Source organism: Ammodytes marinus, assembly GCF_949987685.1.
Source record: "Ammodytes marinus genome assembly, chromosome: 6".
NCBI lineage: Eukaryota > Metazoa > Chordata > Actinopteri > Uranoscopiformes > Ammodytidae > Ammodytes > Ammodytes marinus.
Genome location: NC_137235.1, coordinates 34,054,904 through 34,068,564, shown reverse-complemented (window position 1 = coordinate 34,068,564; position 13,661 = coordinate 34,054,904). Strand labels below are relative to the sequence as shown.

The following is a 13,661-nucleotide window of genomic DNA, read 5'->3' as shown; positions in this document are numbered from 1 at the left end:
GCCCTCTGTGATGGCGAGCTGGTATTAGACCATTGACCTCTACAGCTCCCAAAGGGCTGAGGGCCTTACATGCTACAGTCACTGTACAGGGTTTTAGAGCGTGTATGTTTGCTCTGGTCAATGGGGGGACTCTGGGGAATTGAGGTGTCGCCCTCTGTCAATCATTCCCTTGTTCCAGTCCAGGGGAAACAAAGGCTTTACTCTGGGGCCAAGTTCAGATGCATTAGGACCTGCACTGCATGTAGCAAGCTCCTGGGAGCATTCGGGGGTTATATTGTACGAGCAAAATGGGGGTAAATTACTTCCAGATAAATCCACATAAAATAAGTTTTCAAAGTCAACTGCTGTGTCTCTGTGATGTAAGCCACTATTTTTTCTACATATACAGTAGTTCTCCTCTGAAGGATATGAATAAATATCCGTATGGTATGGAAGGCAAACAAGGCTAAATTAAATCCGGTAAACTGTCATGTTCTGTCTTTGTCGTGTCTTGTTTTGGTGGTTCCCTGTGTTTCCTGTTTTATTTTGGTATGTCTGTCTTGTTCCTCCCCATGTCCTGTCAAGTTTCCCTCCTGTTTGATTACTGCTCCCTGTGTTTCACCTGTCCCTCGTTGTCTACCCTGTCTTGTGTGTGTGTGTATATAACCAGTGTTTCTTTGTTCCCTGTCCGAGCAATGTAGCTGTTGGTGAGTCTGTCCTGTATGTTCCTGTGTTCCCTGTGCCTTGCCTTGCCTTGCCTTTTTTGCCTTTTTACATGCCTGGAGTTTTTTGTGGAGCTAATAAAATAGCCTTCTAGTTTAACTGTCTGCATCTGGGTCCTACTTGCCTGCCTGTCTGCCACTTACCATAACAAAGACTCCTTTTTTTACTTGTGTTTTCAATGTGGATAAACGTGTGATATTACGTTCCCGTTACATGACTTACTCTATGATTATGAATGATTTTTTTTGTCTGTGTATTTATTAATACTTTTTATTTGTTGTATAATAAAGTATAATAACGGGTCGTATATATTTGTATGTTAACTGTTAAAAAGTGCTCATAATTAAAAAAAAACATCCCATACTATTACAACATATGTTTATTAATTGCTTTGCATGAGGCAGATAGAGATGGTTTGTGAGAATGTTTCGAGTGAGAAGCAATTTAATTGTCTCACCACCAAAAGAACTGAGCTTCTTCTGAAGACTGCAGGATGGTTGATTAAACATTGATGCGTTTCCTTATATACTTTTTGCTAAGATCGTTATCCTGCACTCGATTCTCGCTTTCTGTGTTAAAAGCACACCTGTACGAGCGCCCTATACGCACTTTGTTGGTACATGAGAATCTTCCTAGAAATTCAGGACGAGAGAAGAGTGTTTTGCCATTAATCGCTGTTTGGTTTTCACCTAAACATCATAGCGTATGAATGAATGAATGAATGATTTATTTCAAATATGCAACAACAATACAATATTAAAAATGCATCAACAGGAGTCAGCACTAGTGACTCCTGCACTGATAAGGCCGCCAAGCACTCTATAAAAATGCCACAACATATTTGAAAAGGGAAGAAGTAAAAACTTGTTCAATCCCACCCCACTTCCTTAAACAATATTAACAGGTCATAAATCAAAATCTTGAAAAGTATGTGTATCAAATACGTCATTTATATTTGTTTTTTGTTCCCTGTTTTTCAGGCCAGCTGCAAAACGATCCCTTTTTAAGTGTGATTCCGATGTTAAAAATAGGGGGACAAAAATAATCCAATATTACAGTTTTTTTCGATCGCTAAACCACAGTGGGCACAACTGTAGCTCAATGTGCAAAACTCTAACTACAGTCTGCACTACCAACAGTCATTGGAGCTGAACAGTTCACTTCACCTGCAAAACAGGTTCAGTGCAGCAAACACTATGAACCAGCCTCATTGAGATAACACACACTGTCACTCAGAATCTGCTCAGACTACAAACACTAGCATCAAACCCCAATACACAAATTACAAACTTTTAATCTTTACAGTTTGAATAATACAAATTATTTCACACAAATTTCATATTATTTTCTTTGATGAAAGGGTGAAATTATTTCACATGAAATTGTTTATTTTATAACATACCAGGGGCCGTATTCACAAAACATTTTATCTTAGCACTAAGAGTACTCCTAGGGAGCACTAAAAGTTCTTAGTAAGGAGTAATTTCTTAAAACCTATTCACAAAGCTGATAAGACCAACTTTTACTAAGGAATGGGAGGGATTCCTAAACTAAGACTAGAGGGCGGTGTTGACCCTGTTGCTATGGATGATGTCATGTTCATACCTTCTATGCCCACAGTGATTGGCTGAGAGGGAATGAGAGCTAAGAGTGAATTTGTAGAAACACTGTGGGAGATATCCATATTGTGTCGCTGTATTAAAGTAAAGAGTTTTTATATACAATTAATGACAAGTGACACTGATTTAACATGAAACCAAGATACTGCAGGGTTTCCCACACATTATTTCACAATTAGCCTACAATAGCGCCACATAGGTCTATTCATTTTACATTTTACAATCATTTGAATCGGAAGAAATATCCTCATTGAAGAGCTGCACGCCATGCACTCTCACTGTATTTCTCTCAACGGCGGACTATGCAGCAATAGCCAGACAACGACAAACCGGGAAATTCACCATTTAGAAACAACAGCCGGCGAAATCGTAAAGTGCATGCGGAAGGAAAAAGGCGAGACGCGCAACAGTAGCGGACCTGTGGAATGGAGGAGATGCTGCGAAGCACCACATATAGGCCTACTCTAGCAACAAATTAAACCCAAACGTGACACCAACAGTAACTTTCAGTGCATCGTAAACCCAAAGCAACTGCAGGAAAAGGAACTTAATAAATAATTTATTATATACATTTAATAAATATAAATGTGTCTATACTTTCTAAATATAGCTTTACTAAGATCATTAACCCCTTACAGCTATCCAAAACACCATCAAATGACTGTCTGTGATTTACTCTTAGTGACTTAGGAGTCCTCTTGAGGACTCCTAGCTTTTCATAGATTTAGGAGCTAGTTTTAGCGCTAAAATGCTTTGTGAATTACACTTATTTAAAAAAGTTAGGAGTCCTAAAATTAGGAGTGAAACGCCCCTTATTTTTGAGAGTTACTCCTAAATCAGCACGTTAGGACCTACTCTTAGCCTTAAAATGTTTTGTGAATACGGCCCCAGTTTTTTTAGGAAAACAAAAAGAAATTAAAATCAGAAGTTTGCTTCAATAGATACACATTTTGTATATTTTATTGAAAACATTTCCAAATGTAGTATTTATCTGTGTAAATATTCTATAATTGTAATACAGAAATCAATTCCTGTAATGTTGTCATTTACTGTAAGGATGCAACTCTAAGCTGTTTGTTTGCTGGAAAATTCGTATTACAGATGCAACTTTAGATTCTTGCGGATTGGGTTGCACTCTCAATCCTGCCTCTCTCAATGCGAGACCATGATCAGTGTTGCCCTTACTGTATTTAATCAGACATTACAGCTCTATGTCTTCTAGGTCTTCCTCCACACATCCACACTCTCACTGCCACACTTCTACCTCCAACAACCTGTCTTCCTTGGTCCATTTCCAAAAAAATATTTTTTTTGAGCTTTCCCTTTATACTAACAAGTCTAAAACAAGACATCTTAGTGTTTCAGTTGAAATTGCAATCCGCAGTGTTTGAAAGGCATTCATTCTGTTTTGAATGTGTGGTTTACAGTTGTGGCAGCAGTGTGTTAGCGTTTGAAAAAAGTGCTGGAAATCCACAGTGTTGTGCAGGCTGTGGTTAAGCCATGAGATAGGTGTGTAGAGTTTTGAAAATTGTGTTTAAGCAATGAAAAACGAGCTACAGTTTGGTCCAAATGAACCGCTGCTCTGCATACTGTTGTTAGAGTTTTGCACTTGTCGTTCCAGTTGTGCCCACTGTGGTTTAGCAATCGTAAAAAACTGTAATGACCTGCATGGGGTCATGTAATCAAGACATATGCGGGACTAAAGGGCTGTGCAATACAATGCCATATCCCTTACATCTAGGTTTAATTGTATTTGACTGCAGACTTTGGCTGATGTGTATTGTCCGTTTTTGTTTGGTTTTTGTGCCAAGTGCGGAGTCTGACGTATCGGAGCTTTCAGAAAAATCTGTTACGACTTTGATGACGATAGGAATGGTAACCACAAATTTACCCGCAACTATTGGATCATGAAATAATTCAATCAGCCTTTTTTTCAAAGCAAATAACGGCCAACAATTGCAAGTTTGGTTTTCTCTTCGTATCTTCTTCTTTTATGTTTTTCATTGTCAGACAGGATAGTTCAATTGAGGTGTTCGGGCTGTATAAAGACAAAATGAACAATCGATTAATCGAAAATGGAAATAAGTTATTTTGCAGACTGTCATTCTTTAGTCCATGGACAAAAAAATGTATTTTGTCATTTAATTTGGAGGACTTAAAGCTGGGTGGAGGATTTGGCGAGAAAATGGCAGTTTGGATAGAGATTCAAATCCAAATACCTCAACCGCTCCACTTGTTCTCTTTGGTCCCTCCCCTATGGTCCCTCCCTGACACGCTCTACACCAGGGGTCACCAACACAGTGCCCGTGGGCACCAGGTAGCCCGCAAGGACCATATGAGGCGCCCGCAGGTCTGTTCTATAAATAGCATAATAATCTGTTTCCACCTTTTTTAAGTCATTGTTGATAATTATTGTGAGAAATCATTAACATGATCAGTGTCGTCACATAGATGAATATCATTAATCATTAATAATAATATATAACTAAAGGCAAACTGAGCAAATTTGTTATTTCAGAAGAGTGTATCAAACTGGGTGCCCTTCGTATGACGTAGTACCCATGAAGTAGCCCTCAGATTCAAAAAGGTTGGTGACCCCTGCTCTACACCAACAACGTCATGCCAAGTGAATGGACAGTCCCAACAGCCAATAAGAACAGAGAATCGGAGCCTCGCTCTGATTGGGCAAAGTGTACAGCTCATGTTCATTTTGACCAATCAGAAATCACATACCCCAGCTTTAAAATCTCACATGGAATGCAATTTCAGACCTGTTTCACAATCATGTCGGCAATACTATAATTACATTATATTTCATAAAAATGACACTTCCTGGACCCAAATAAGTGGCAAAAAATAAATGGCTGGCTTAACCGTTAAAACGGATTCATTCAATAATATAAGAACTAGTGCTGTCAGTTTAATGCGTTATTAACGGCGTTAACGCGAACCCATTTTAACAGCGATAATTCTTTTTATCACGCGATTAACGCTCGTCATGGCCTAGCAAACATTGTGGTTTTCACAAGCTGTTGAATCAACTAGTAATGTTTGAACAACTGAAACACCACAAACTATACATATTATATGGCTCACAGTTAAGTTACTGTTAATTCAAACGGAACATGTCCTGCAGCGTAATTTCACATTAAAATCATTTAACTGGCAAAACGGCTAAACGTCCAGTCAATTCTGACTTATTTTGAAGCAGAAACCAGAACCTAGCACTTCCTAGCTCAGCTGTGCGACCTTTACTAGTAGCTTCTTCCGTGTGTAAGTCTGGGAGTTTGCGGAAAAAGAACAGAAAAGAAAGCTTGTCATTTGCAGAAGTCTTACTTATAACTCTGCGCGCACACCAAAACCTCCATGAACGTTAGTGGCAGCCGGCAGTCATTCATTTTCACTTTAATTTTCGCTATGAATGGCGACTGAAGCCTCGGCTGCAACAGCGCCATAGCAACCACCCCACATACACAAGCGTATAGTGTGTCCACTCCACAGTCTGAAATAAGACTCCCAAAACATTTAGGCCTACTACAACAACCAGTTTAATTTAGCCTGAATACTATTATGTTGTTTTATGGTTAGGTTTTTAAATAAAAAAAGAAGATCCAATTATGTTTGTCTATGCTGTTTTGTTTTGTTTTTTGTGTGTGTGTGTGTGTGTGTGTGTGTGTGTGTGTGTGTGTGGGGGGGGGGGGTGGAGAGAGAGATCTACATTGTGGGCTATTTGCACTGAATTGCTAATTATGCTTTTAATACACTGAATTAAAAGGGTGTAGGGAATGGGTGTGATAAGAGCATTAAAATTTGAAAAAAATAATGGGACAAAAAGAAATCAAAGGACTTTAGGCTAGAATAGATAGAAATGCGATTAATCGTGATTAAATATTTTAATCGTTTGACAGCACTAATAATAACACTTACTTTTTTCTATTAGGAATAAATGAGCTTCCTAAGTACCATAGCTAGCAGCAGTGACAGTGTTACGGGTCTGATGGTACTCAATGAAAAGCCCCTCATAATCAAATTTTAGAAACAATCCCTCTTTTGGTTTTGAAGGTGTATAATGTTTCCTGACAGCATTCAGGATTACACTTTTTAATACCTTCTAAGGCCCTTTTATGGAAACTTAATTAAATGTCGCTTTTTTAGGATGTTTCAAGAACTGCGGATACCCTGATTTGATATTAGACCGCCCTTTTTGTTGGCTGTAAATAAATCCATATTTGTCATTATAAGTGTTTGTATTGCTTGCAACAAAAACGTTTACCATTTATTGAAGACCTGTTTGTCATTTTATTATTTTCATGTGTCTTAGAGGCTTTTTCATCTGTTAGTACAAAGAACAGTGCAAATCTTTGGGGAAGAAAATAAACAAGTTGAATGGCTCATGCCTTAACCAGTGTGCCTACTCAGAGAAACATTACTTTTCTTGTGGATATCTTCTGAGAATTTGAACTTTTAGTAAAATGTACCTCTTTGTGTTGACGGATTTGGAAAATAAATGTGATTCATCCTTTTGAAAATGGCACATTGTGTTGCTGTGACAAACCCTGACACTGGTCGTAGTGTGGTGGAATAAAATCAATATGACAAAGAAAATTGGTTACTTTATTTGTTGGAATCAAAAGTAAGTACTTACAACAAGCCAGTTAAGAACCACCTGCATACGACGTTGGTTCAAGAAGCGAAAGCCCTTGGCTCAATATGCTACTGGGTAATAGGCTATGCCCCTTATGTGAAGTGATCGGGAACCAACATGTCTTAGGGTTGGTTAATTATTCATACTGGATATGCTCATGTTAAACACACGACACGTTCACAGTTGTATTGACACCAGTGTGATGCTGCCTGAACGTGTGTTGATATGGTGTGCACTGTTTGTTTGTGTGATCTTCTTGGTCTGACATATTATTGGAAGTATAACATGTCAAATTGTCATATTGAGGTTGATATTAAGAAACGGACGGACGCGAGGCTGTCAAAGCTCTTCGTGACGTGAAAATTTGTCAAAACATATTTTTGAACAATTATTAAGACGATGAGCCATATTCTGTTGTACAGTACCTACATCCTGTCCCCCCTCTTTGTCTGTTGTGCGTATGAGCTACTTCAACGATTGAGACAAGAAGACACACTCCCGGTGCCTCATTTATAAAGCTTGCTGCGCACGAAAAACTTGCGTAGACAGGCAGAATGTGCGGTCAAATGTGCGGTGGCCAACCGGTGGTATTTATAAAATAATTATTTGCGGAGATGTGTGCGTATTCCCACGCAAACTTTTGACCATGCATAGAGCTACCGCAAGGTTTTCCTGACTCGGGGAATCAGCGACACTCAATGGCAACACCACGAAATAAAGCTCTGTCATCGGAAAAACACATATCCTTGTGAAATGCATGGCACCCAATAAATTTTATCAATTATATGTGCGTACCTATTGTTGCGAATATAGGCTACTGTTGTCTATGGCATGCAGAAATGATGTAGGTTGATTTACTTATCAAGTAGGTCTATACATGTTTTGGCTATATTTTTAAATTTAATTTTATAGTTCTACTCTATAATAATATCATATACGTCGGGAGGTGTGTCTGTGAGTGGCCAGCGGGAGAGCAAATAGTCTATATTTTAGGCTGTGTGTAAAAAGTAGTTTTGTACAAAGTTAAGGCCAAACATATTAATTAAAACTATATATTTCGTTAGATAAAAATCATGTTATGAATTTAGCAAATTATTTTATGCATCTCTTTCCCATAACAACTAACCCTGGAAGTTTAAACTATAATCTGACGTTGTTGGAAATGTGTTGATCTCACGGAATGGAAACAATGCTTTGGAATAGACTATAGGCTAATGCATTATTTCTAGGGCTGTCAAATTAACGCGTTAATTTCGATTAATTAATCACAGAAAAATTTACGCGATTAAAAAAATTAACACAGATTAATCGCACTTCTATAATGCCCTTTGATCCGGTGCAAAAGTGGTGCGGAGCTGCACCTGTAGCTTTTATATGTCCATGTTGCCGGGCCGGGCGCGCAGGTAAAAGGGAGAAATGTAAAGAGTGAAGCAGGGGAAAGGGGCCGACTCGAGGGCTCTATGGACGGTTTATGGGATGCTTCGGCAAATAAACATGAAGGTAGGAAGACATCTTACTTAATTCTCCGCAGTGTCCGTGCATTATTGATTTAGTGGGTGCAACAATGTAGGCTATAGGTTCAAAACAGTAGGCCTATCTCTCAATCTTCCTCCAATTTTGTTTGCTAGCTGTCTCGCACTTAAACGAGTGTGTGTGTGTGTGTGTGTGTGTGTGTGTGTGTGTGTCAATATTTTTGCCTATAAGTAGGCTACGAAATGGTGGCAGTGCAGCGCTGTCTGTTGTGGGAGATGGAAAGTCGTCATTTGTCTGCTTGTTTTTTTGAGAAAATTCGGCGCTAGTTCATGTAGCCTATAAAGCTGGCTGAGGGGAGGAGACAGAAGTTACGAGAGACGGAGAGCGAGCGCGCGCGAGAGAGAGAGAGACAGAGAAACAAACTGTAGTAGGCTATACAGCTGTTTATAAACAGGTATAAAAGTGTCATAAAAGTATGCGATTAATTTAGATTAATTAATCACAGAGCCTGTAATTAATTAGATTAATTTTTTTAATCGCTTGACAGCCCTAATTATTTCACTTCTCACAACACATTTTATATAGGCCTACATATAGTCCAACAGGTTCGCTAATACGTGATGGCCGAAGCGCAGTGTTGACAGAGCATGCTGAATCGCCCAGATGAGAGGAAGCGTTTCCCGAAAATCTACATAGTTTTTTGTGATGTGATTCGTGTCAGGTTGCTCTATAGCAGTTTTTAACAAGAAATGAAGACCAGAAAAGTAGTATAATAGGAGATCTTTAACAAAGACTATAACGACTGTGCCAATCATGATATGTGATCAGCGCGCGTGTGTGTTTGTGTTTGTGTGGCAGTTACAGCGACGCATGGCACAGGCTTTCTTCCTTCCCAGTCGCTTTCTTTGCGGCCGGTTGCCTCCCTTTTTTCCTCATGGCAGTCATAATGCCGTGCGTCACCACAGAGCCGGCCCAAGCCTTCAGGGGGCCCTAAGTGAAATATGACTAGGGGGCCCCTCTCCAATGTTAGCGCTGCTGAAACTATAGATCTTTGTTAAATATCATTCACACACCCAGTGTTTTCCGCTAGTGCCTCCACTGTGCAGCTGTGCGAAAATATTAGACAGCCGTGATTCAGACCCTACTAGGGGGGTCCGGGGGTATGCCCCCCCGGGAGATTTTTTTAACCTTTTTAAATTGAAATGCATGAATCTGGTGCACTTTGAGAGGAAAATTAAGAGGCTAAATCTGAGAAGTTTTGTGTGAACAAATAATTTGGAGACACTGGGTCGGATGAATTAGAAGCTATTGAAGAAGGACACATGGATTTTCCATAAAAATATTAATATAAAATTAAATATTATGGAGGGTCCAATGGGTTGGGCTTGGAGCTCTTTTTCTTTTACGGGACATATTTCTCTGTATAATGAATTCATTTAAATGCAGTGAGAGGAACTAAGCAGAAGAACTCTGTTGTCCAGCTACTGTATCTTTTTTTTCCACAGACGAGGCTCAAATAGGCTGTAGACTATACACAGTGCATGGGCAACTGAGGGCAGCCCCATTTCCAAATGTTTTTAAATAAACTCAATACACACTGTGCATGGATGTGAACGTGACATGATCAGATAATTTCGGATTTCCCCCCAGATGAACTGATTAAATTTTTAGGCTATTAATTATCTAGACCAAAACATTGTATTCCTTTTTTTGTATGATAACTCACATTTGCATAATATGATGTTAATATCAAACACACAAACTAAAAATAAAAAATAAAAAAAATTTGGAGGGGGCCCCCCAGGCAGTCGGGGGCCCTAAGCGGCCGCTTAGTTCGCTTATGCCTCGGGCCGGCTCTGCGTCACCATATTCAGGAGCTATTCAGCATTCGCCATGTATGGTAGATTGTGGGATGAAATTGGGAGGTGAAGTGGGATGACACGGGGTGGAGATCGTCCGTGCACAATTCACCGCAGGTGGGTAATTATAAAGGGAAGATTGCGTGCAACTGTTCGCCGCACAGTTTTATAAATCTCAACTTTTTTTTTGCGCAGCACATTCTTGGCTTTGTGCGAACGCAATGTTTCGGGAAGGTTTCTACGCACACCTTTATAAATGAGGCCCCAGGACTCCAGAACTGAGTTCCAATTCCCATACTTCCCTACTATTTAGTATGCCAGAAAAAAATGTAGGACCTCCCAATACATGCACGTCAATTGTAGTATACCGAAAATACATAAATGCCCCACTAACTCCAATAGTATTTTGGAGTATTCGTATTTATTCTTGACATTTCTCAACATAATAAAAAAAAACTCTTCCTTATCTGATTTTTTTTTCTCCCGTGGCCCTAAAACTCTCCTGTACTTTAGTATGTAGTGTAGTAAAAAGAACAAGTATGTGATTTGGAACACAGGTATGATTTTGATCATGAGGAGTAGGAAAAATGTCACAGCTAAATAGCTACGATAACTGCGTCTGCCTTAGTGATGGTGAGGTGAGACAGAGCAAAGCCCAATGCATCCAGCAGCTTTTTGTTTAGCAGGGAAAAGGCAGAATAGGCCACAGAGCTGGACAATGTGTAAGGGCAAACGTGACGATGTTTGGCCATGAGAGATGTGGAAAGGTTTGGAAGCTATATCCATTGAATATATCCGGTGCATTTGTTACCACCATTGCCTCATGTTACGTAACAAAGGATGTTCAGATTGTATTCATCAGCCTGATTTGATTTGCCTGGGATTTACCATAAGCAGCAGGCATCCCCTCACGTGTTATTCTATACTGTATCATACATCTGGCATTGTACACATCTAGATCTGATAAGGAGCCGATTTGAGATCCAAACGCTCTGTACCTTTATCTAAATGTAATGAAAGCAATAAGCTGATAGACGGTAAATTCATTTGCACCTATTTAGATAATGGATTGCTCATTTCAGTCATTCTTTGTCACATGATTTTTATTATTATTTTTTTTAATTAATAGATAGAGAAAATAATAATTCGCTACCACATTGTACAATGGAAATAAGTGAAATCCCAGCTGATGTCTGATCCCATATACTAACATTGATATTACGTGGATATAGCCGTCCCCAGCTCTGAACAGGCCTGCCTCAACCGCTCACAGCACAAGCAGGGAGACTGAGTCAGTGTGTGTGACTGATGCAAAGAGACATGGTAGAAGCCTGAAAGAGGTGGTCCAAAACAGGAAAAATACATATATAGTGCATTTTACAAATCAATTCCATCCAAACTGTGTGTGTGTGTGTGTGTGTGTGTGTGTGTGTGTGTGTGTGTGTGTGCGTGCGTGCGTGTGTGTGTGTGTGTGTGTGTGCGTGCGTGCGTGTGCGTGTGTGCGTGCATGTAGGTGTGTTAGTCTGTGTGTGTGCGTGTGTGTGTCTGAGTGGTTTAAGCAAATCAATTTGCTTTTTTTCCTCCTCGGTAGTTGATGTAAATGACATAGAAACAAACCTCCATACCTTTGTTTTCACTTTCCCATCTAACATGCTCAATGTGGGCATACTCATACCCACACACACACACACACACGCACGCACGCACGCACGCACGCACGCACGCACGCACGCACGCACGCACGCACGCACGCACGCACGCACACACACACACACACACACACACACACACACACACACACACACACACACACACACACACACCTAGGTGAGTCACCTTGTTAGAATGATTATAAACACAGTTCTACATAGTAATCTTTTCAAATCAATTGCGCTAATAATTTGTCACATGCGTGCCGTGAAATAACACGGTATACCTTCATGCACACATTCAAGGTTACATAAAAATGTTTTAGAATACTCTCCCTGTCCCTCCATCCATCCATCCTTCCCTGGGCCTATACCTCCTCTCTCTATATCCCTCCTTCACGGTCACTCATGCTTCCTCCACTGACCCAGTCCTCTCACCGTCTCTCTGAAATATTGATAATGGACTCTCACTCTCTCACTCTTTGTCTCTTGTTTCTCCTCATCTTTGCATCTTGGGGGACAAACCAAACCAACCGCTGCATTCGTTCCCCCTTTGTACGTGTGTGCATGATGTGTGTGTGTGTGTGTGTGTGTGTGTGTGTGTGTGTGTGTGTGTGTGTGTGTGTGTGTGTGTGTGTGTGTGTGTGTGTGTGTGTGTGTGTGTGTGTGTGTGTGTGTGTGTGTGTGTGTCTGTGTATGGGTAGTAAGTGTTTACACCACTTCTTCCCACTGCAGCACACCAAACACTGCAATGAAGGTGTGTGTGTGTGTGTGTGTGTGTGTGTGTGTGTGTGTGTGTGTGTGTGTGTGTGTGTGTGTGTGTGTGTGTGTGTGTGTGTGTGTGTGTGTGACAACGACCATAATTCAGCCCACCCATGACAGACCCCTCTGGTGGGCAATGCTGGTGGTGGGACACCCCTGAGTCATTAAGCTCCTCTCTCGCCCTTGCCCTCCTCTGACGGGCCCAGTGAAAGAGAGAGGAGGCTCTTATCACATGCGCGCCCATTAATATTTGACAGACAGCAAGCATGCCAGCCCGACACTCCTATATACTACTGACCCAGCTTTTAATGGCGAGGCAGGCCAGGCTTATTGAGGCCGGGCACAGCAGCACATCAGCCACATCCCTGTGCCTTGGTTGATCAAGTGCATGGCCATGACAGCAGGAGAGAGAGAGAGAGAGAGAGAGAGAGAGAGAGAGAGAGAGAGAGAGAGAGAGAGAGAGAGAGGAGGGGCGGAGAGCATCCTCGTAGCCTATATCCATATCTTACCGTCAATCCTCCGGTTTCCCTCCTCCTCCTCCTCCTCCTCCTGGTCCTCCTCCTAGTCGCTCACTGCGTCTCCCGCATCTCGTCCCTCCGCGCCCTCACGCACCCTGTACCGTACTCTCCTCCCTGTCTCCCGCTCTCTCTCTTCCCCGATGCATAAAAAAAACTCAATGGGGCATGGGCGATATCTGCGTGGCTTATACGGCAGTCATTAGTGCAATGTGTCCGACAACAACTGGGCGTCCTCCTCCTGTGATCAGTGCACTGTGCAGCCGGGCTCTGCCGGACCTCACACCCTCCCTGTCTCCCTCCCTCCTGTCGAGGCTCGATGTCTTTCCCCGCTGTGTGTTGTGTGACAGTGCGTCACGTTGGTATCATAATTCCCACGGGTTTCATGCCCAAAGATGGTGCGCTGTGGTTATACAGCGGGCCTAGGCTAAGTGATG

General features: G+C 41.1%; 1 protein-coding gene across 1 annotated transcript in view; it reads right to left on the bottom strand.

The window, feature by feature from the left end:
- LOC307252054 (adhesion G protein-coupled receptor L1-like) overlaps positions 1 to 13,266 on the bottom strand; it is a 45,845-nt gene extending 32,579 nt beyond the window's left edge. Inside the window, exon 1 of the mRNA XM_080029603.1 lies at positions 13,219 to 13,266. The gene's annotated coding sequence lies outside the window, so the exon portion shown is untranslated. The remainder of the gene's footprint in view (positions 1 to 13,218) is intronic.
- Positions 13,267 to 13,661: the final 395 nt, after the last annotated feature.